Genomic DNA, 25,761 nt, shown 5'->3' on the forward strand with positions numbered 1-25,761 from the left:
AGGATCATTACACATAATTTTGTCAATTAAGTTTTGGAGCTCTCTCTCTATTCTCTTTCTCTCATACTCTAGGACACTTAGAGGGTTTTTGGAGCACTCTTGGAGGAGTGTGGCATACTTGGAGTTTTGGAGAGAGAAGGAAAAGGAAGAGTAGGAATGTGCACGAGGAGATCAGGATTAACAACTACGATGTGTTGTGCTTTAAGGTACCAAGTTGCATCTATGGTTTCCTCGCTAGTTTTCAGATTCGTGGCATATGCAGGTGGTTTATTGGTCATGATCTATCACTGGAATGGAGGATTGGTAGTGGATTTTTCTAGCCTTTCCATTTCCTAGATAGCAATGGTGTTGTGGATTTATTTCTTGTTTTTTTGTTTGGTTCTCATGTTTCCCTTATATTGGGTTGAGTTACTAGTTCCTAAAGCATTTTTTGAACAAACGCTTCAAAGCTCTGTAACAACTTGGGTTGAGTTACTAGTTCCTGGAGGCTTGGTTTGAAAAATTCTCTAGAGCCTTGTAACAACTTGGGTTGAGTTACTAGTCCTGCAGCCTTGGAAAAATACTCTAGAACCCTTGGTGGGTTGGGTTACTAGTCCTGGATACTTGGTTGGACAAACACTCTAGAGCCCGATGGCAACTGTGGATTGAGTTACTAGTCCTGGAGCCTTGGTTGGAAGAAACGCTCTCGAGCCATGGAAGGTTTGTGTAGAGACCAATTTGGTGATGGTTTTGTGATGTCCAACCATGAGGTGGAATGACTGTTTGATGGGATGAGGTGGTTAGCCTATGGAAGCCTTGAATGGTTTTGGATTGATTTGTTTTATGATATCTCACATTCATGCTTGGAATATGGCACAGGGGTGATTGGATGAAGAGAGTTTTGGCTCAGCCATGTCTACTATCGGGTGGTTTGTGGAAGTCCCACAACTTGTTGGCCTTTACATCATTAATATGAGTTTATTTCTCCTTTTTTATTTTATGAGTATTGTACTGGTTTATATGTAGATCATATCGCTATTGTTTCCTTGATATTTATGTTGTTATTATGTTGATTATGAATATGTATTATAAGAATATCTTTGTATGGATCTCATCATGTTTTTGCTTGTAAAAAAATAATCAATGTGTCTATGACCTAATGGATGAAAATGCAGCTAATGTTTCGAGGCACCAATGCTTCTAGGCGATTCTCAAATGAGTATGAGAACCCTATGCTTATATCTATTGTTTACACCCCCATATTACATATTTATGATGTGTTTTATGAAATGTCTGTCATGGCTAGTAAGGGTCCAATCAAGGGCTTATTTAAGTAATTTCATTTCTATCATCATTCCCTTCATATTTTTATGTTTTGAAGGTGTCATTCAATTCTGGGCAGTGATCTTGGATCTGGGCCTGAAAAAGTGGCTTAAATCCCAGGGCCACTGGCACAACACTGAACAAAATAGTCCCTGGATGCTAGCATGCCATGCTACGGGAGCGTCCAAATCCCTCTGGATGTTAGCATGCCCATATCATAGGCGAGTCTGGGTTTAATTGGTCAAAAAACTCAGTGTGAATCAAGGTTTGGTTACCTGAGAGTTAGGGATGGTTTCTGAGAGTCTTTTTGTTATTGTGGAAGTTTTGTATGGTATGTTTCCATCAGTTCCACTTCCTTAACGTGACTTAGGAGGTCGATCATATCATATTAACTTCTCGTCACATGTTTACCCTAGTTGGCTGGTTATTTCAGTAGATATGGGAGGAGGGTGTTATAGAGTGGTATCAAAGCATGGTTCACCCCTCGGATTGGATGGGTTGTGTGTTTGTGATCCACTCATGTCAGTTGCATGTTTGTTTCTTGTGTTGTAAGACCATGTGCTTGTTGCATTTGTATGGTATGGGTTATGGTTGTAGTGATGTCGTCATGGGAAGTTGATGGTATTGTTATAGAGTGTTTCATCATGAGTGTATGGTTGATCATGCATTATTTACGCACGTCAGTGTACACATGTGGTTAATTTCAGAGTGATGTAGTGGTTGTTGTCATGCATGAGGTCATGGTATGGGTAGTGATATGGTCATGCATTGATGACTAGACTCTAGCTAGAATGATGGGTATATGATTATATGCTTATGTATTATATGTATATATATGCTATCATGATTATGTTATGTGTATTACGCTAATCATTTGATCTTGCAGATGAGGTATCCTCCCGAAATTATGCTAAGGTACGTCGGTTTATTGTGATTTGGTATAGCTGACATGATATACCTCGCAGGAAGAATATCAAAGATGACTAGCAAGATGGTAGACTATAGTTCCCAAGAATCCCCCTATGGATCAAATGAGCAACATGGTGTTGGGCACTCTTCTGAGTTGGAAAACACATTTAGAAGCTTAAAGGCAGAAATAAGGCATTGTAAGGCATACAATGACAGAATCATACATGCACATGAGAAACAAGTAGAGGTAAATGCAATGATACTTCAGAATTTGTCAGAATTGCAGCAATAGGGACCACTTTGGATCAGTCGTGAGCAGGAGGATAAAACTAATGGGGGATATGGTAGTAAGTCTCGTGGTGGTCACAGGTCGGACATAGATGACATAGTGAGAGATGGCAGGTTGCTAGATAGTCTGGATAGGAGAGGTGATGGACATAGGTATTGTTCTAGTTTTGGTTCAGATAGGCACTATGATCGTAGTCGTTATCATCCCCGGACAAGAGGAGTGATAGGGTATATTTTCCTGATGAGTTTAAGAAAGAAAAAATACTTACAGTTGATAGAGAGATGAAGAAATCACAGGATGCAGAGGCATGGTTTCTTGGTATGAGGAAGTTCTTTAGGTTACATGATTACTCAAACAACATGAAAGTCAGAATAACTACATTCAGTCTCAAAGGAAGTACAAACATTTGGTGGGAAGATATGAAGAATGTTAGAGGTATTCATGAGGAGGACTTGGCTTGAAGTGAGGTTGAGAGGTTATTGAAGAAGAAAGAACTATCAGAGAGATACTTTGATCATAGGGAAAAAGAGTTCTATGAGCTAAAGATGGGATCGATGACAGACGAGGAGTGCACTAGCAGGTTCTTGGAGATATTGAGGTATGTGCCTTACCTCAAGCAGGAGATGGCCAAGATTCAGAGGTTCATTATTGGATTACTGATTGCATTTAAAGAAAAGATTGAGTTCAACGAGCCTAGATCATTGGAGGAGGCCATTCGAAAGCTAAAGCATTGCTATGAAAAATCAAAGCACAGGTCTAAGACTAAGCAAGATTGGAAGGGAAATGATAAGAACAAAGGAAAGTGGGACAAGAAATGAGAAAGCCCCAGGGAACAGGTAATAAAGAGAATGCAGTGCCAACAAAGAAGTTTAATGTGTCTAATAGAGGACATGGACTTCGAACTGAGAAGCAAAATAAGGAGCTCGTGCGGTGTTGGAATTATGGAGGAGATCATCATAGGAGAGATTTTCCACAACATCAGGATGGTGGGACCCAAATATACAACACTCAAGAGGCATAGACAATGGGAGATGTTGGGAAGAGTATCCCTGGGATCTATGCAGTGCTCGATAACAGACAAGCAAATCATCAAACATCTATCATTGAGATGGATAGTAATATTTGTGATCAAGTTGTTTCTATTTTGATTGACCCTGGATACAATTATAGTTATGTTAGTCCTAACTTGGTGGATAATTGTGGTTTGAATAAAGAAGTGCATGCAAAGTCTTGGTTAGTGAAGTTGGCGACAAGTACAAAGAAGAAATTTCATCATTGGGTAAGAGCTTGTGCATTTGATTTGAATGGCATGCCTACCACAACACATTTGAATATATTACCATTGGGATCATACAACATGTTGTTATGCATGGATTGGTTTTACCTTCATAGAACCAAAGTGGATTTTTTTGACAAAGCAATTGAGTGCTTGGATGACAATGGGGAACAAAGAGTTTTTTAGGGTAAGAAGAAAGCAACATCAGTTTGAATGGTCACAATTATGTAGGGAAAGAGTAGTCGCAGAAAAGGGTATGTGTTATTTGCAATTCACATTTCTAGTGACAAAGGTAAGGAATTTGAGGATGCAGATGTTTTGAGCAGTTACCCAGTTCTACGATGGTTTCAAGATGTATTTCCTGGGGATATTTCAGAGTTTGCACCTCACAGGGAAGTAGAATTTTCTATTGATTTGGTGTTAGGGGCACCTCCTGCATCAAAGGTACCTTAGAGGATGAGTACACCTAAGTTGGTATAGTTGAATCTTCAGTTGAAGGAAATTTTTGACAAGGGGTACATTAGGCCAAGTGTATCACCATGGGGTGCATGGTATTGTTTGTGAAGAAGAAGGATGGTACTCCCAGATTATGCATTGACTATAGTAATTTTAACAAAGTGACCATCAGGAAAAAATATCAATTACCGAGGATTGATCACTTGTCTGATCAGTTGAAAGGAGACACAATGTTCTTGAATATTGATATGAGATCCAGATATCATCAAGTACACATTAAAGAAGAGGACATCTACAAGACATATTTCTCGACCAGGTATGGGTATTATCAGTTTTTTGTAGTTCTGTTTGGTTTAACTAATGCTACAACTACCTTTATGTGCTTGATGAATAGTGTGTTGTGTCCATACTTGGACAAGTTTGTTATTGTGTTCATTAATTATATATTGTTATATTCTAAAAATGAAGAAGAGCATGCCAAGCATTTAGCAACAGTGTTGAGACTATTGAGAGAGCATCAGTTGTATGGTAAGTTTAGCAAGTGCAGTTTCTTTCAGACTGAGGTACATTACTTGGGACATGTTGTCTCCAAGGAGGGCATAAGAGTAGATCCAGAGAAGATAAGAGATATCATGGAGTGGGAAGCTCCCAGGAATTTGGATGAGGTGAGATCTTTCATGGGGTTAGCAGGTTATTACAGGAGGTCCATTAGGAACTTCTCGCAGATTTCTTATCCTATTACATCATTGCAGAGGAAAGGTAAGAAGTTTGAATGGATAGAGGAGTGCGAGGCTAGTTTTGAGGAGATCAAGTAGTTGTTGACACATGCACCAGTGCTAAATATTGCGGATCCAGACAAATGGTTTGTAGTATGTATAAATGCTTATAAGAGAGGACTTGGTGGAGTCCTTATGAAGGATGGAATGGTGGTATTCTATGAGTCATGAAAAGTGAATGAGCACAAGAATGACTCACCAACACATGATCTTGAGTTGGCATCGATCATACATGCATTGAAGATGTGGAGGCACCATCTTTTGGGCAGGAGGTTTGTGTTGATGAGTGATCAAAGTGGTTTGCGGTATCTATTTAACCAAGCGAGCGTGAATGGTAGGTAGGTTCAGTAGTTGGCCATGATCAGTGAGTTCGATTTTGATATTAGGTATATCAAAAGGTAAAGAGAACATGGTGGAAAATGCTCTTAGCAGGAGGATACAGGTAAATTACATAGTAGCTATGAGCTCCTATGGGACAGACTTACAGGATAGGACCTTACAGGTAGGTTAGCAGGATGTCAAGTATATGGATATTGTGCACAGGTTGTAGTAGAGTACAGGTACAAGTATAGGTAGTGGTACAGGTATAGATGTAGGTGAACAGGATGTGGACTATCATCTCACAGCAAATGGACTAGTTAGATTTAGGGACAAGATATATGTGTCATACAACAGTGAGTTCGATAAGGTGATCTTGAGAGAGTTTCATGCGAAACCATATTTGAGTCACCCAAGATATCGTAAGACATTGACAATGGTGAAGAAATTCTATTATTGGCCAAATTTTAAGAGATACATAGAAGAGTTTATGGCTAGGTTCCTGGATTGTTAGCAGGTGAAGGCAGAGTGCAAGAATCCTGGTGGTCTTCTATAGCCTATTACAATTCCATAGTTGAAATGGGAGGTCATTTCCATGGAATTTATCATATGTTTGACGAGGACAGTGAGACAACATGATTCCATCATGGTAGTGGTGGACAAGTTGACCAAAGTAGCGCATTTCATCCCAGTGAAGTCTACATTCTCTGCTTGTGATGTAGCACAGGTATTCATTAGAGACGTGGTCAGATTGGATGGAGTTCCAAAGAATATTGTGTCAGATGAGGATGCAAAGTTCACTTCCAAGTTTTGGAAGCAGTTATTTGCAGGTTTGGGCACTGAGTTGGCCTTTTTCACAACTTATCATCTACAGACATATGGACAGACAAAGAGGGTCAACAGGATATTGGAGGACATGTTGAGGATGTATGTGATGCACCAACAGTGGTAGTGAGACGAGTATCTTCCACTCATAGAGTTTACTTACAATAATGGGTATTAGGAATCTTTGAGGATGAGCTTGTTTGAGGCATTGTCTGGGCAGAGTTGTAATACTCCCATTAGTTGGAGTGATCTAGTTAACAGGGTGTTGATTTGACTGAACATGTTGGCAGACATGGAGTGGGAAATGCAGGTAATGAAGAAGAATTTGAAAGGAGCACAGGATAGGTAGAAGAGCTATGCAAATTAGAATAGGTTGTTAAAGGAGTTCCAAGTTGGGGAACAGGTGTACTTGCACATCAAACCAAAGAAGATATCCTTGCGGATTGGATCATGTGTCAAGATGGCACCCCGGTTTTGTGGACCTTTCAGGATTATTAAGAGGATTGGGTGAGAAGCCTATCGACTTCCACTACCTCCAACAATGAAATTCCATGATGTTTTCCATGTGTCATTGCTTAAGAAGTATGCTAAAGATGTTGATAATGTGATTGACTGGTTTGTATTGCAGGTGGAGCCAAAAGGGGAATTCCAGCCAAAACCATAGTTCATTTCACATAAAAATATGCTCATGCTCCAGAACCAAGCAATCGAACACGTTAAAGTGCGATGGAATCACTTTGGGCCCAATGAAGATACATGGGAGATGGAGGATCAGATGCGGGCTATGTATCCTTCCTTATTCATTAGTTGAGAAAATATTTTGGTATATGTTTTGGTACATGTTTTGATGGTGTTTGGTATATGTACATATCTATATGGATGTAAATACATCCATGAGCTATGTTATAAATCTCCAATAAGTAGTATGGGTGTCATGTCATTATAATTTTATACTTGTAATGTTGTCATGTTGGTTTTCTTCTCAGCAGAATGATTGCTGTAAACATTGGAATGATCTAAGTTATAAATCTCCATCGACAATATGTTTTTCTTATATAATTCTTGTGGTTGTATGTGTTGTTGAACACTGAAGATGGTGTTCCCCCAAGCGGGAGGGTTCTGTAACAGCCCTGGTGAAAATGCCATGTAATAAAAGTTAATAAAGGAAAAATAATAACCATGGTTGATGGGACACTTATTCTAAGCTTAATGTTGGGAAAAACTATAGTGATGGGGATCACTTGTGGTTAATTAATGGTTGAGAAAATTGGCAAAGGCTCTGGAAAGGAAAATGGCATTTTTTCACATTTATTTATGAAATTAATAGAAATTAGGAGAAAAGGGAGGTGAAAGGTCACAAGTTGGATGTGAGGAGGAAAATGAAGGAAAATAATGTAAACTAAAGAAAATAGAGGCCTCATTAATAAAAAGGCTTATAAGGATTAGTACATATACTTTTTTTATTTCAGTTTTAGAGGTCTCTCTCTATTCTCTCTCTCTAAACTCTTGGACATTTGGAGTTTCAGAGCAAGAAGGAAAAGGAAGATCATGAAAGCACAGGAGGACATCAGGATCAGTCTCTACAACGGCTTGTACTTGCAGGTACAAAGTTTCATATATGTTTTCCTCACTAGTTTTGGCATGTATGACATATGCATGTGGTTCATTGGTCATGATATGTCACTGGCATGGAGGATTTCCTAGGTTGATAATGGATTTTCCTAGCCTTGCCATTTCCTGGATAGCCATGGTGTTGTAGATTTATTTCTTGTTTTTCTGGTTGGTTCTCATGTTTCCCTTAGCTTGGGTTGACTTACTTGTTCCTAGAGCCTTGGTTGGATAAATGCTTGGGAGCCCTGTAATAACTTGGGTTGAGTTACTAGTCCTAGAGCCTTGGTTGGAAAAATGCTCTGGAGCCCTTGGTGGGTTGAGTTACTAGTCCTAGAGCCTTGGCTGGACAAACACTCTCAAGCCCAACAGTACATGTGGGTTGAGTTACTAGTTCTGGAGCCTTGGTTGGAACAAATGCTCTAGAGCCCTGTAATGTTTGGGTAGAGACCAATCTGGTGATGGTTTTTTCATGTCTGACACTGAGGTGGAATCACTATTTGATGGTTTGAGGTGGCTGGCCTCTGGAAGCCCTAGATGGTTTTGGATTGATGTGTTTTATGAGATCCCACATTCATGGTTGGAATATGGCATGAGGGGACTGGCTGAAGAGATTTTTGGCTCATCCATGTCTACAGTGAGGTGGTTTGTGGAATTCCTACAACTGGTTGGCCTTTGGATCATTAATATGATGTTATTTCTATTGCTCTAAAGATGATTTGAGGTTGTCATTAATGTCAACCCAAGTAGCCCTGATCTTCCAAGGGAATTTTGACTTGAAAAATTACTCTATTTTGAGTCAAGGATCTTCTAGATGGATTATACTCATCGATATGTTTCCGTTGATATATGGCACACCAAGTAATTCTTCATGGCTTGAGAGATATTCATGTTTGAAGTTAGTAACCCTAGTTAGTGGGCTAAAACCCTATGGGGTTGTGGCATGGAACTCATAATTGGTTTTCGTCATTCAATATTCATTAATTAATAATTTTTTAAGCTCCTAAAATCCCTCCAACATTCTCTATAGAAGCCCCTCTCAACTCTATAAAAAGAAATCTCATATATCCTCCAAATGAAGTGATTGTGGCATTTTCACTATAACGTCATTTATGCAAAATCTTAGATTCTAAAATGAAAACCCATTTGATTTGCAATCGTGATGAACGTCATGACTGAATTTCAAATCTTGATTCTCTACATTTTCAGAGATATTATCTATGGAAGTTAGGGTTTATGCAGGTTCCTGAATTTCATCTCAAAGAAGTGACCTTGGGGAAATCGTCATAAGTCTCTCCCTAAGAAGAGGATTGGAATTATATAAAAAGTGGTAGATAGTGCACAGAATTTAGTTTTCTATGTATCAATTTAAGAGCTGAAGGAGGAAACAGTGACACATGGCATGTCGTACAAGTTCGCTCTACTAAACTAGTCCATAATTATGTCATTGTGAGAGATTAGGCATAACTTTGTCTTGAAGCGTCCAAATCGGGTCAAACCTGTGGCATTGGAAAGAAGACTCAAAGGGATACTACAGGACTGAAGATCACATATTGGGGATCTGAAATCACAGAAATACATCAGATTAGATATCCTACTCCTAGAAGGCGAGAAAAACTAGATCAAGTGTTGTCAAGGGATGCAAAGGAGTAGACTTTCTAGGGCAGAAAAGAGCAAGGTGTAGCAGAGGTAAGCTACAGGTAAGTATCTTCTATATATGCATGTTCATTTCTTAATTGCATTAGGTTCTTTGTATTCTAATTTGTTGTTTTTCTTTAGAACTGACATATGCTCTGCAGGATGAGGTAAGTTTTACTATTATCATGTCATGGGTATTTTCTTGAAGGCCTTTTGCAGGTATTATATATTCATCAAGAGAAGACTCAATGCATAATCTAATGTTCTGAAGAGTGAGAAAGGGTATCATGACAAGAGAAACAATCAAGGTGCAGAACAACAACAAGAAGTTAACCATATGATGTCTTCAAGTGGGAAGCATTGCATACAATCATTGTAAAAGTATCATTGTACAGAGTCATTGTAAAAAAATCATTGTAAAAGTTGTACAAGTGTCTATCTACCAAGAGTTGAAGAGGCAGTGTTGGGAGGTATAGGATCATCATTAGGTGGTTGTGTCATAATTGGGGTTATGGTCTAGTGTGTCTTCTTCTTCTACACATTCTATATCATTGTAAAGTGGACCATTTTCCCTGGTATGGGAGTCCATTCTTCTTTTATTCTTCTATAGGGTGGTAGGGTGGTACTAGGCTGGTGCATGAAGTCACCAACAAGTTCAAGCCTGTGAAAAATTCAAGGTGGTAGGGTGGTGCTAGGGTGAGTTGCATCTCATTTAGTGTTGGGGCATCCGTTCAGTTGACTAGTGAAGAATCTCGGGCGTTGGAGCGTCCATCCAGTGGGAGCTGTAGAAGAATGCTTTTCTAGATTCTAGGAAGTTGGAGCTTTCTTTTCAATTGGAGTTGAAGATTAAAGAATTATTAGAAAAGCATTCTGTGGTTTTTTACTCAGAGGGGGTTTTCCACCTAAAGTTTTTGTGCCTCCTATGTTCTTTTATTCACTATTGTTACTGCATAAACATTCATGATAATTGAATATTAACTAATGCTCTGAAAATATTTAAAAGTGATAATTGCTAAGGAATACTGATTCACCCCGCCCTCTCAGTATTTTCCAACAATTGGTATCAGAGCTTGGTTCCTTCAGTAACAACTTAACCATTGGAAGTCAGTTTTTAGAGCATAGAGATGGGAAAGTCAAAGAAGCGGGTTACAAGGATTTCAAAGGAAGGTACAGGTACAACAAAATCTCAAGAAAGTGAGTATTGTGTACCAACCCCTGATTTTGATGCAGATAATTACTGGATATGGGAATCCAGGATGGAAGTATCTTTGCAGGCACATGGAGTATGGGAATCAATTGTTTATCTAGACACATTTATCGACGAAGCTAAAAGGTACAATTCAAAGGCCATGAATGTAATTTTGAATGTTTTGCCAAATTATGTGAAAACAAAAGTTGGTCAATGTTCAACAGTTAAATATCTTTGGGAAAAGCTTCATAACCTCTAATCAACAAAGAAATCAGGTGAAGGTGTTATTGAAAACTCAGATCCTTCTTAGTATGATGAAGAAGGGTTGACCATAGAAGAATTTTCTAAGGGACAATCAAGCTTATAAAAGAGCTGAAGGCTGAGAAGATCCGTTCCAATACTCTTGAAGAACAAGTTCAAGGTCTCAAAATTGAAGTTGAAGAACACAAATGTATTGGAGTCACTTCAAAAGAAGTTGGAAGAAATCAATAATACAGCGACATGAGACCTCAACAGATAAGTCCAACAGAAGCAACAAGAACTGGACACAACATTTGCAGAGATTAGCAGGATCACACAACAGATGCAGGAAGTAGAAATTGAAAGGAAGGAATCTGATCGAAGATACATATCCACCATTGACCAAAAGCAAAAGGAATTAGAAACATATTTAATTGAAATAAGCAGGCTTAAGATTGAAAATGAGAAGCAGAAGGAACAGATACAGGTTCTCAACAGAGAAGTAGAGAAGATGACTCTTCTCAAGCTAAGGGTTGAGGAGGCAGAAAAAAGAAGGAATATATTGAAAATATGGTTTCAAGAAGATATTTCTCAAAAGCAAGAAGAACTTGATGCAACTCGTGATGAGATCAACAAACTCAAGGGATCGCAAAAGAATACTTACAATATAAGACAGATGAAGAAGCGAAAATGAAGGCAATTAAAGATGGTAAAGATCCAGTTGATGAAGGTACAAGATCCACAGCTTCACAGGATGATTTTAAGAAGGAATTTGATCAAATTGAAAAGCCAAAGAATAATGTTGCAACTCCAAACAACAAGACCATAGCAATCAAGAACAAAGGATCACCAGAAACTACAACACCGTCTCCAAAGAAGAATGAAAAATCTTCCAAGTGTGTTCATTTATTTAATGGTTATTGATTTTTATGTGCTAACTATGGACATATGGCTAGAGATTGTGAAGTTTTTGAAAGGTATAATCATTATCTACAAAACCCTAGAAGCAAGTTTGCAGGATCACGAGACAGGTTCCACAATGATTTTTTTAGAAGAGAATACATGCTAGATGGACCAAATATTGAATGTTTCAAATGCCATAACTATGGCCATAGAGCTCGTGGTTGCAGATATCAGATGGAATCGCGTATGGACAACATTGAATGCTTCAAGTGTCATAACTATGGGCACATGGCTCAAGATTGCAAGAACAAGAAGGTCTGGAAAAGGAAACAGGTATAGGAAGACAAAGTAGATAAAAAGGTTTCAACAGTTATGCTTTTAGGATTTGTAAAAGCAAAAGGTCATGAAGAATTAGCAGTTGTTTCAGATAATGACTCAAGTCAAGATGGCCTGTTAGGTGACACACTATTTTGAACAATCTAGCTTGTTGAATCCTTAATGTTTGTACAAGAGGAATCTATGCAACAGTATATGGCACAAGTCTATGATTGACAGGAAGGTAGTTTCAACAAGATGGTAGTTTCAGTAAAGGTTTAGGGGGATCAAAACAGTTGAAGGATTACAGGTTACCATGAACAAGACAAGATTAGTCTACAAAGGATATGAACAAGTGGAAGGAATTGATTTAGAGGAAACATTTGCACTAGTTGCCATAATGGAAGCCATCCAAATGTTTCTCTTCTATGCATGTTCAAGAAAAATAAAACTCTACCAAATGTATGTTAAGTTAGCATTTCTGAATGGAGAATTAGAAGAAGAAGTTTACAATAAGAAACCTGAAGGTTTTCTACTATCAGAAAAAGAAGTCTATGTTTGCAGGTTAAAGAAGGCTCTGTACGGTCTCAAGCAGGCTTCCAAAGCATGGTATGCTTGTCTTAACGGATATCTACGTCAACAAGGGTTCAAGAAAGGTACTGCTGATAGCAATCTTTACGTACAAATAGATAAGGATAATTTAACAATCGTTGAGGTATATGTGGATGATATAATATTTGGTAGAAATGATGATCGACTAAGTAAGAAGATTGCTACAAAGATGAAAAGTGAGTTCGAGATGTCTTTACTTGGTGAGTTAACATACTTCTTAGGGCTTCAAATATCTCAGCAAGAGAAAGGAATATTTATATGTCAAGCCAAGTACATCAAGGAAATGCTCAAGAAATTCAAAATGGAAGATTGCAAACCCGTCCTTACTCTAATGGTAACAGGTTGCAAATTGAGCATAGACGACTCATCTAAGGATGTGGATCAGAGGTTGTACAGATCTATGATTGGTAGTCTTCTATATGTAACAGCCTCCCGGCCAGATGTTATGCAAGTAGTTGGACAAGTAGCAAGATTCCAAGCAGCACCAAAAGAATCACATATTATTGCCATCAAAAGAATTACTCGATATATTAAGGGGCCAACATAATATGGCTTGTGGTATCCCAAGGGAAACAATCTCATTATTCAAGCCTTTATAGATACAGATTGGGCAGGAAGCTTTGATCATTGTAAGAGTACTAGTGGAGCAGCACTTTATCTAGGTGGTTGTCTCGTATCATGGTTGAGAAAAAAGAAAACCTCAATCTCATTATCCACAACAGAAGTAGAATATATCGCAGTACCAAATTGTTGTGCTCAAGTTCTCTCGATGAAGAAAACTTTTCAAGATCTTCAGGTCAAGTTTGATGAGCTTATTCCCATATTTTGCGATAACACTAGCACCATCAGTATCTCGAAGAATCCTGTAATGCATTCCAAAATGAAGCGCATTAGGATTAAATATCATTTTGTTAGAGAGCATGTCACTGAAAACAATATCAAGATCGAATATGTTGTTAAAAAAGAAAAAATCGTTGATATCTTCACTAAACCTTTACCTCGTGAAGCATTTGAATATCTTCTCCAGAAGCTTGGGATTCTCCCAAGTTCTCATTATATTTTCCTTATTCAAAAAATAAAGGGGGAGTGGAAGTGTGTATAGGTCCACAGTATGGTTGTGTGTCAGGGGGAGTTACCATTCGCCATTGATGTCAAAGGGGCAGAGAAGGTAGTAGGAATAGGTGCCTTGATCGTAGGGGGAGTACTTGTGTTGGCATCAATGCCAAAGGGGGATATTGTTGATCTGATATGAGGTTGTCATTGATGTCAACCCAAGCAGCACCAGGGGCTACCTTGATCTTGCAAGGGAATTTTGACTTGACAACTTACTCTATTTTGAGTCAAATATCCACTAGATGGATTCTACTCGTTGAGATGTTTCCGTTGATATATGGAACACCAAGTAATTCTTCACGGTTTGAGAGATATTCATGTTTTAAGTTAGTAGCCCTAGTTAGTGGGCTAACAACCTATAGGGTTGTGGCATGGCACTGATAATTGGTTTTGATCATTGAATAGTCATTAATTAAAAAAAAATAAGCTCCTAAAATCCCTCCAACATTCTCTATAGAAGCCCCTCTCAACTCTATAAAAAGAAATCTCATATATCCTCCAAATGAAGTGATAGTGGCATTTTTGCTATAACTTCATTTCTGCGAAGTCTTAGATTCTAAAATGAAAACCCATTTGATTCATGATCCTGATGAATGTCACGACTGAATTTCAGATCTTGGTTCTCTACATTTTTGGAGATATGATCTGTGGAAGTTAGGGGTTTTCTAGGCTCCAAAATTTCATATCAAAGAAGTGACCTTGGGAAAATCGTCATAACTCTCTCTCTGACAAGAGGATTGGAATTATGTAAAAAGTGGTGGATAGTGTATGGACTGTAGTTTTCTGTACATCAATTTCAAAGCTGAAGGAGGAAATAGTGACACGTGGCACGCCGTACAAGTTCGTTCTACTGAATTAGTCCATAATTAGGTCATTATGAGAGATTGGGCATAACTTTCCCTTGAAGAGTCCAAATCGGGTCAGACTTGTGGCATTGGAAAGAAGACTCAGAGGGATACTACAGGACCAAGGATCACATATTGGGGATTTGAAATCATGAAGATACGTCAGATTAAATATCGTGCTCCTAGAAGGCGAGAAAAACTAGATCAAGTGTTGTCAAGGGGTGCAAAGGACCAGACTTTCTAGGGCAACAAAGAGCAAGGTGCAGCAAAATGATACAACAGAGGTAAGCTACATGTAAGTATCTTCTGTATATGCATGTTCATATCTTAATTTCATTAGGTTCTTTTTATTCTAATTTCTTGTTATTGTTTAGCACTTACATATGCTCTACAGGATGAGGTAAGTTTTTCTATTTTCATGTCATGGGTATTTCCTTCAAGACTTTTTTGCAGGTATTATATATTCATCAAGAGAAGACTCAATGCATAATCTAATGTTCTGAAGAGTGAGAAAGGGTAGCATGACAAGAGCAGAAATCAAGGTGCAAGACAACAACAAGAAGTTCACCATATGAAGTCTTCAAGTGGGAAGGATGCATACAATCATTGTAAAAGTATCATTGTACAGAGTCATTGTAAAAGCATAATTGTAAAAGTTGTACAAGTGTCTATCTGGCAAGAGTTGAAGAGGTAGTGTTGGGAGGTCTAGGATCATCATTAGGTGGTTGTGTCATAGTTGGGGTTATGGTCTAGTGTGTCTTCTTCTTCTACATCATTCTATATGTTGGGTCCCTATAATACTAGTGATTACCCCATTACTATTATAGTTATACCCCTTATTTATATTATTGTGCCCCTATTACCCCCTTATTGTTATTTCTGTGCCCCATAGAATCCCTCTATTGTTATTTTTGTGGCTTTATATTATTATTGTTAGGTCGGCTGGATTATATTGTGACTCCTTAGACTCCTATATATAGAAAGAAGGTTTTGTCATTTGAATCATCCAAGAATTGTTCATTTATGTAATGTAAAGGAGGTTTCCCCCTCGAAGAGGCTGAATTCTAAGGCGTTGATCTATCTTTTCTATCTTTTCTTGAGCTGGTCTCATAACATTTGGTATCAGAGCTTTGGATTCTAGGGTTTCGTTGCTCCAAACAGGTCATCGTGAAATTTTCGCTATAACTTTTTTTATTTGATGTTTCAGAAGTCGCAAAAAAAACCCATTTGAGAAGAAATCTCGTTGAACCTTGCGTCCGAATTTCAGAGCTTTTCGTGCGATATTTTCGGAGATATGATCTGAGGAAGTTGGTCTTTTTGCAGACTCCTGAATTACATTCAAAACAGGTGACCTGGGGAAAATTGTCATAACTTTCTCTCTGGGAATCATATTGAAATTTCGTAAGAAGGTACAGAAAGAGGACGGACTGTAGCTTTTTGTATATCATTTTCAGAACCAAATATCAAAAATTGTACACAGGCACTTCATACAACTTCGCTCTTCTGGAAAGGTCTATAATTAGGTCATCTTGGGAGATTGTGCATAACTCTTTCTTGGAGAATCCAATTTGGATCAGACTGGTGGCATTGGAAAGAGGACATAGAGAGCTACTACAGGTCACAAACTCAGAACTAGATGATTGGAAAGTACAGAGATACATCAGAGGCAATATCGAGCTCCTACAAAGTGAAAAAAGGTGTGTAGATTTTTTTTAAATTTTTGCTTAAGCTTGGTTTGAAAATTTATTTTGAAGGAATTCAAAGGGCATAGTAGAGCATTATTATCGGTAACTGATGCCCCGAGGAAAGAAAATGCAAACACCTAGTAAGGAACCTGAAAGCTCTAGCATGACTCATGAAGAAGAGGAAGAAATGCTACATGATATATCAAAATTACAAGAACAAGTGCAACAAATGTCACGCTCACAAAAGTTAACAGATGCTAAGATAAATGGCGTGGAAGCTAAGATAAATGGCGAGGAAGCTAAGATGGACAATTTGAAGATAGATTTGAACACAAGTTTGAAGACAGGCATGGCAGATTTGAAGACAGATTTGACAAATTTTCTACAAGAAATACTTACTAATGGTGAAAAGGTAGTAAAGGAAACTCATGATGAGAACAAAAGAAATGTTAATCATGATTCCATAGATGCTAATGTTGGATCGAAGAATCACCATATTCCAAAAATCGATATGAGGAAGTTTGATGGCAAGGATCCCGCCACATGGATATTACAGATGGAGCAATTCTTCGATCTCAATAATGTGCAAAACACACAAAAGGTACGTATGGCAACTGTATATTTGGAACCAAATCAGTTTGTATGGTATCAATGGCTTTGTTCTCGTAAACAATTTATCACTTGGGCAATTTTTACGGAAGAATTGATAGCACATTATGAGGATACAAAAAGCAACACTTTTTTTAGCCAATTGATAAGTCTCAAACAAAAGGGTTCAATAATGGAGCACATTGAGGAGTTCCAAAAATTGAACATAAGGGTAAAAGATATTCCAGAGGAGCATAGGATTGATGTGTTCATAGGGTCTTTAAAGGATAATATCCAACATGATGTTCGCCTTTGGGAACCTGATTCATTAGAGAAGGCATTCAGGTTAGCAAGAAAAATGGAAAGCAAAATTATGGCAACTAGGAAGCATACCACTCACAACTATAAAGACGGAAGTGTTGTTGCCCCTAGTCTTCCACAACCTACAAGGTTGACACCACAACAATTGGAAGAAAAAAGAGCAAAAGGGCTTTGTTACAATTGTGATAGCAAATACACAAAAGGTCATAAGTGTGCTGAGAAGAAATTATTCTACATAGATTGTGAAGAGGAAGAAGAAAAGGAGCAAGAAAGGTCAAAAGAAGAGGATATATTCCAGGAACAAAGCCTAGATGAAGAACAAATAAATCCGACCATATCTTGTAATGCATTGGCGGGAATTACCACTCCTCAAACCATCAAGATAGAAGGACAAATCAAGAAGAAAAAGGTAATAGTGTTGATTGATTCAGGAAGCACCCACAATTTTATTCATTGTAGGGTAGCAAAAGAATTGAATTGCTTCCTATATCCAGCACCAGAGTGTCAAGTGATGATTGCAAATGGAGGAACAATAAATTGCTCTGGAAAGTGCCATAATATCAAGCTATCCATGGGAGAATATGTATTGACTAGCCCAATGCTTTCCATTCCAATGGGAGGTGCGATGTTGTACTAGGAGTCCAATGGCTACAATCCTTGGGTACAATAGCTTTTAATTTTCAAGAACTTTTCATGAAATTTTCTGTGGAAGGAAAGGAAGTTGAATTAAGGGGTATTGCAGGGAAACCAGGAAAGATAATCAGCTCTAATGGCATGACAAAGCTTCTAAAAAAGGAGCAAAGAGGTGTAATTGCACAATTATGTTCGCTAGATGTTTCCACATTGGAATCATCTATTTCTCCAGATCTCCAAAAAGTCCTGGACAATCATTCCAAGGTATTTGAGACTCCCAAAGGTCTCCCACCTATGCGTGATCATGATCATGCTATTCATCTGATTCCAGGAAGTGTTCCTCCAAACATCAGGCCGTACAGATATCCCTATGTCCAAAAAAGTGAAATTGAACGTATGGTTGCAGAAATGCTAGAGGCTGGTATAATTCAACCGAGTCAAAGTTCTTTCTCAGCTCCAGTAGTATTGGTGCACAAGAAGGATGGATCATGGCGCATGTGTCCGGATTATAGGGAGCTCAACAAGCTCACTATTAAAGATAAGTTCCCCATTCCTGTCATTGATGAATTACTGGATGAATTGCATGGATCAATTTACTTCACCAAGTTGGATCTTCGTTCGGGATATCATCAAATCAGAATGAAGATTGAAGACATTCCGAAAACGGCATTTAGAACTCATGAGGGTCATTATGAATTTTTGGTCATGCCTTTTGGCCTTACCAATGCACCTTCAACATTTCAAGGTTTGATGAATTCAATTTTCAAACCATTCCTTAGAAAATTTGTGTTAGTATTTTTTGATGATATACTAATCTACAGCAAGTCTTGGAAGGATCATGTTGAACATGTTGACAGGGTGCTACAACTATTGGAGGAGAAACAATTATATGCAAAAAGATCCAAATGTTTCTTTGGAGTCCAGGAGGTGGAATATTTGGGTCATATTGTATCTCATGAAGGAGTTAAGGTAGACCCTAGCAAAATTAAAGCCATTAAGGAATGGAAAATCCCCACATCCATAAAGCATCTGCGAGGATTTCTTGGGTTGACAGGGTATTATCGCAAGTTTGTTAAGAATTATGGGAGAATAGCAGCACCTCTAACAACATTATTGAAGAAAGATTCATTTTCATGGACTCCGGAAGCAACAAAGGCCTTTGAACATCTTAAAGAGGCAATGTGCCAAGCACCGGTCTTAGCTACACCGGACTTCACAAAAACCTTTATTGTGGAATGTGATGCTTCAGGAAATGGAATTGGTGCTGTTCTAATGCAAGATGAAAGACCCATTGCTTTTGAAAGTCGTCCAATCAAGGGAAAGTTTTTAAGCAAAGCTATTTATGAGAAGGAAATGTTGGCAATACTCCATGCACTTAAGAAATGGCGACCCTACCTAATGGGAAGACACTTCAAGGTAAAAACGGATCATGATAGCCTTAAATACTTTTTAGAACAAAGATTATCCTCTGAAGAGCAACAAAAGTGGGTCACAAAGATGTTGGGTTATGACTTTGAAATCATCTACAAAAAAGGGAAGCAAAATGTGGTGGCAGATGCACTCTCAAGAAAGGATGAGGATGTGGAAGCATTGTTGTGTGCCATTTCTATTATCCAACCAGATTGGATAAACGAAGCAAGGGAGGAATGGAAGAATGACGAAGAAGTGTGGGCACTTATTCGAAAGCTACAACAAGATTCCAGTACTTCTGATACATTTAGCTGGAAAAATGATTCGTTATGGTACAAAGATCGCTTATACCTCTGTAAGAATTCCCAGCTAAAACAAAAGATTCTTATGGAATTGCACACTTCTCCCTTAGGAGGGCACTCAGGATTTTTAAAAACTTACCACAGGGTTAAGAAGGAATTTTTTTGGGATGGCCTTAAATCAGATATTCAAAAGTTTGTGGCGGAATGTTTGGTTTGCCAACAAAATAAAGTTGAAACAATTAAGACACCAGGTCTATTACAACCTTTATCCATTCCAAGCCAACGTTGGGAGGAGGTTTCAATGGATTTTATCACAGGTTTACCCAAGTCTGAGGGAAAGAGTGTCATCATGGTGGTAGTTGACAGACTTACCAAGTATGCACACTTTTGTGCATTATCACATCCATTTAAAGCCAGTACAGTTTCTACTGCATTTATGGAAACAGTTCAAAAGCTACATGGAAACCCAAAGATTATTGTAAGTGACAGAGATCCCATTTTCACTGGAAATTTTTGGACAGAATTATTTTCTTGTCTTGGTACTCAGTTAGCTCATAGCTCATCTTATCATCCTCAATCTGATGGGAAACTGAGATAGTAAACAAATGTTTGGAAGGATATCTTCGTTGCTTTGTATCTGATAAACAGACACAATGGGTCAAATGGTTGCCTCTGGCTGAATGGTGGTATAACACTTCCTTCCATACAGCAACAAAAATGACCCCATTTATGGCACTTTATGGGTATCAACCACCATCCATCACATCATATTTAAGAGAAAATTCTAAGGTTCAGGCAGTGGAACATCACATCGAACATCAACAACAAGTCCTCCAACTCTTAAAGGATAACCTCGTGTTGGCACAAAATAGAATGAAACAACAGGCAGATCAACATCGCAGTGAAAGAAGTTTTGATGTAGGTGATTGGGTATTCCTACGGCTACAACCATATAAGCAAATGTCCCTAAAGCAAGCTAAGAAGGATAATAAATTATCACCAAAGTATTATGGTCCGTACAAGGTGTTGCAAAAGATTGGTACTATGGCATACAAATTGGAGCTTCCTGCAGCTTCTCGATTGCACCCAGTTTTCCATGTTTCATGTTTAAAGAAGGTTATAGGAAACAAGCTCCCAATTCAAACAATATTGCCAGAACTTGACGAGGAAGGAAAAATTATATTGGAACCGGAAGCAGTCACAGAAACAAGAACTCGACAGCTACGAAATCGATCAATTTCAGAGTATCTTATCAAGTGGAAGAACTTATCCGCTGAAGATTCCACATGGGAGGATGAGAATTTTATGCAGAAGTATCAAGAACTACTCAAGCGTTGAGGACAACACTTTTTTGAAGGAGAGGGGCATGTTGGGTCCCTATAATACTAGTGATTACCCCATTACTATTATAGTTATACCCCTTATTTATATTGTTGTGCCCCTATTACCCCCTTATTGTTATTTCTGTGCCCCATAGAATCCCTCTATTGTTATTTTTGTGGCTTTATATTATTATTGTTAGGTCGGCTGGATTATATTGTGACTCCTTAGACTCCTATATATAGAAAGGAGGTTTTCTCATTTGAATCATCCAAGAATTGTTCATTTATGTAATGTAAAGGAGGTTGCCCCCTCGAAGAGGCTGAATTCTAAGGCGTTGATCTATCTTTTCTATCTTTTCTTGAGCTGGTCTCATAACACTATATCATTTTAAAGTGGATCATTTTCCCTGTACGGGAGTCCATTCTTCTTTTATTCTTCTATAGGGTGGTGTTAGGCTAGTGCATGAAGTCACCAATAGGTTCAAGCCTGTGAAAACTTCAGGGTGGTAGGGTGGTGCTAGGGTGAGTTGTAGCTCATTTGGTGTTGGGGCATCCGTTCAGTTGACTACTGAAGAATCTTAGGCATTGGAGTGTCCATCTAGTGGGAGCTGGAGAAGAATGCTTTTCTAGATTCTAGGAAGTTGGATCTTTCTTTTCAATTGGAGTTGAAGATTAAAGAATTATTAGAAAAGCGTTCGGTGGTTTTTGACCCAGAGGGGGTTTTCCACCTAAAATTTTTGTGCCTCCTGTGTTCTTTTATTCACTATTGTTACTGCATAAACATTAATGATAATTGAAGATTAACTAATGCTCTGAAAATATTTAAAAGTGCTAATTGCTAAGGAATACTGATTCACCCCCCCTCTCAGTATTTTCCAACAATTTCTCCCTGTTACTTTATGAGTATTGTACTTGTTTACATGTGGATCATATGGCTGTTGTTTCCTTAGTATATTTGTTGTTATTATGCTGGTTATTAATATGTATTATTGCAGTAAATTTGTATGGCTTTCATCATGTTTTTTCTTGCAACCAAATAAGAAATGTATCTATGACCTAGTGGATGAAACTACAGCTAATGTGTTGAGGCATCAATGCTTCTTAACGATTCTTAGATGAGTATGAGACCCCTATTCTTAGATTTGTTATTTACACCTGTAGATTACATATTTGCAATATGTTTGACGAAATGCCTATTATGGCTAGTAGGGGTCCTGTCATGTACTTGTTTAAGTAATTACATTTGTAGCATCATCCCCTTGTTATGTTTCCATTCTAAAGGTGTAATTCAATTAAGGGCAGTGACCTGAGCTCTGGGCCTGAAAAAGTGTCTCAAATCCTGAGGACGTTGGTACAAAACTGAGCAAAATAGTTTGTGGACGCTAGCATGCCACGTTGTCGGAGAATCCGTAGCCCTCTGGATATTGACATGCCATGCTATGGGACCATCCAGAGCCCTCTGGATGTTGGCATGTGCATATTATGGGAGAGTATAGGGATTAATTGGTCAAAAAACTCATTGGGACTTAGGGGCTAGTTACTTGAGAAGCGGGTATGGTTCCTTAGAGTCTTGTTGCTAGAGTCACATGTTTACCCTAGTTGACTGATTACTTGAGTAGATGTGGGAGGAGGGTGTTACAATCTAGCTCTTCTAAAAATTTCATCAAAGGGAATATCTTCATCATTATAGTTCTTAAAAATTGTTTGATTTTGGTGGAATTATTATTACATTATGAGTGGGGGGCTAAATTAGTGTAAAGGCCAATTTAACCAAATTAAACAATTTCATAATTCATCATAACTAAAATTACAATAGTGCATAAATAAGAATAATCATCATGTCGACACATGCATACACCAAATATATATGGAAATCCTTTTTAGTAGAAAACTATAATTCTTTTTGTCTTATTCTTCAATCTTTGATTACAATATTTCACTGGTATCAACTAGATTTAGGTTACAACCTGATTGAGGCACCAACCTCATAAATTTGCAAGCACCAAATTGGTTTAAGAGCATGTCGGTGCTGGATTTGGCTCTCTTATAGAAACTCGCTCTCTATGTGGGTTTTGTCTTGTGTCTCCCTCACCATATTACTTCCTCTCATATTACCAAGGCCAAAATTCGCTGATTCAAATATTCATCTCTACCTTGCATTAGATTTACCATTATAATAGTCATCATAATTTGTAAAAAATCATTATTGTATTTAATACAAAATTAAAACCTTAATTTTGAATTAATTATTACATAAACTTTTATAAGTTATAACTATTATTACAATAAATTAAAATAAAAGTTAAAAATAAAAATTAAATACTAAATAATAAATTACAAATAAAATTAGTTAATAATTAAAATTAAATCATTAAATTACATGCTTTCTATTAAAATAATTATAAATAAATATAAAATAAATTAAAATAAAAAAATATAAACTAAATTAAAATTAAAATTATAAATAAAATAAAATAATTAAAATACAAAATTCTAATAATCATATATATATATAAAATAATTAAATGAAACTAGAAGAGATTCCCTTGGAATCAAACTCTCAGTTCATGGACAGTTTCATGACCATGAGAGCCATGGTAGAAGAGATGTATTGAGAATTTAAGAAAGGTCGAGGTGAAAGTACTTCAACCTCCAAACGAGACAAAGGAACAGAGGAACCTCTTCTAGATGGTCATTCAAAAGGCAAAGGGAAAAGGGAAGAGCCTCCTCTATCAACATCTCCCTCTAGCTCGAAAACATCTTTGATTAAATTAGATGTAAAATTTGATTTTCCAATATATGATGGAGAATTAAATGCAGAAAAGCTAGACAATTAGATTAGACAGATTGATGTATATTGCAGGGTGCAGAACATTGATTCAAAAAGGAGAAAGATTCAGTTGGCCAGCCTTCGCCTTGGAGGAACTGCCCTAGTGTGGTGGGAAGGTAGGACACAAGCTAATTTGAAGAAGCATGGTAAAATTCTTTCTACCTGGAGTGAATTTGTTTCTGCCATTAAAAAACAATTCTATCCACTAACTTTTATGCATCAAGCAATGATGAGTTGGCAAAATCTTCGCCAATTAAAGGGGAAAAGTGTACAAAGCTATACCTAGGAATTTAGAAAAAGAGCTTTAATTCTAGGCATTTCTCTAGACTCACGTGAAACTTTGTTGAAGTATATAGGTGGTCTGCATAGCTATTTTTTGGCACACCATTCTCATGTTTAACCCTAGTATCATAAATGAGGTATCAGTTCAGGCTACACATCTAGAGGCTAGAGGCAAGAATGTGAACCCAAAGATTGGGGGATCATCAAAACCCACTGCAAGCAAGAACAAGGAAAAGAATAAGCAAAAATGGAAGGAGAGGAAGACAAACACTGTACCAAAAGGCAAACCTTCAAGCACTCACTGCAAGAAGGATGGACATGATGATGAACACTGATGGTCTTTGCAATCGGAGCTGAAATCCAAGAAGTTCAATGGTAAGAAGAAGAAGGTTGTTGTTGCTATTCAGAAAGATTTGCGGTTAGACTCAGGTGATGAAACAACAATCACAGCCACAGGTATAAAAGCTAAAAATTCGGAAGCATCTACAAGTAATTCTACACAATCTATTGATAATGAAGATAATGAGAGGAAAAGACATGAGCTTTTTCATATTAGAGTTATTTCCAAGCATCAAAAGATTGATACTTTATTTGATAGTGGTTCACAAGTAAACTTGATTTCTGAAACAATTGTAAAGAAGTTGGGCTTACTAAAAACACCTCACAAGAAGCCACATCCATTAGGTTGGGTATGTGATAAAGCAAAGCTACAAGTGACTAGACAATGTAAACTTAGGTTTGCTATTGGGTCAACTTTTGTAGATGAGGTTGAGTTAGATATAGTTCCCCTAGATATATGTGGGATTGTTTTAGGAAGTCCTTACTTGTATGATAGAAAGGTCATTTTCTATAGAACTGAAAATAAGTATCAACTCACAAAATATGGAATAGAATATATCGTAAGAGCTCATTAGATCAAAAATAGCTACACTCTCATAAATTCATGCAAGGAATTTGTGCTAATGGTTGTAAAGGAAAAGACCCCTCATAAAACCAATGCATTTGAAGGTTGTGATGCTAAACAAAAATCTGATTTAGAAAAAGTTGTGTTAGAATATGATATCCTATTTCAAGAACCTAAAGGTCAGCCACCCAAAAGGGAAATAGTACATGATATTCATTTGCAGCAAGATGCTCCATTTCCTAAAATTGGAATGTACAGGTTATCCGCTTTAGAGAATGTAGAGATCAAGAAGTAGGTACAAGAGCTGCTCGATAAAGGGTTCATAAGGCCAAGCACATCACCATGTGGATCTCCAATTGTGTTGGTGAGAAAGAAAGATGGTTTGTGGAGGATGTGCATTGATTACAAAGCACTGAATAAAATAACGATTAAGAATCGTTATCCTCTTCCTCGTATTGATGATCTATTAGATCAATTGAAAGAAGCTGTTTACTTTTCCAAGTTGGACTTGCATAGTGGCTATCATCAGGTCAGAGTAGTAGAACAAGATGCATGGAAAACTGCTTTCAAAACAAAGCAGGGGCTGTATGAATGGCTGGTTATGCTTTTTGGCTTAACTAATGCTCTTGCCACTTTCATGAGAGTTATGAATGATGTACTCTGACCTTTTATTGATGATTTTGTAATTGTATATTTAGATGACATTCTTGTTTTCAGTAAAACATGGGAAGAACATTTGAAGCATGTAAAGCAAACTCTAGATGTTTTGAAAAGAGAAAATCTCTATGTTAAGTTATCAAAATGTGAATTTGGCAAAACATCTTTAAATTATTTGGGTCATATTGTAGGGGGTGGTGAATTGAAGATAGA

Source organism: Pinus tabuliformis, chromosome 7 (genome assembly GCF_031772625.1).
Source record: "Pinus tabuliformis cultivar Carrire ecotype Pingquan chromosome 7, CPIR1, whole genome shotgun sequence".
Taxonomy (NCBI): domain Eukaryota; kingdom Viridiplantae; phylum Streptophyta; class Pinopsida; order Pinales; family Pinaceae; genus Pinus; species Pinus tabuliformis.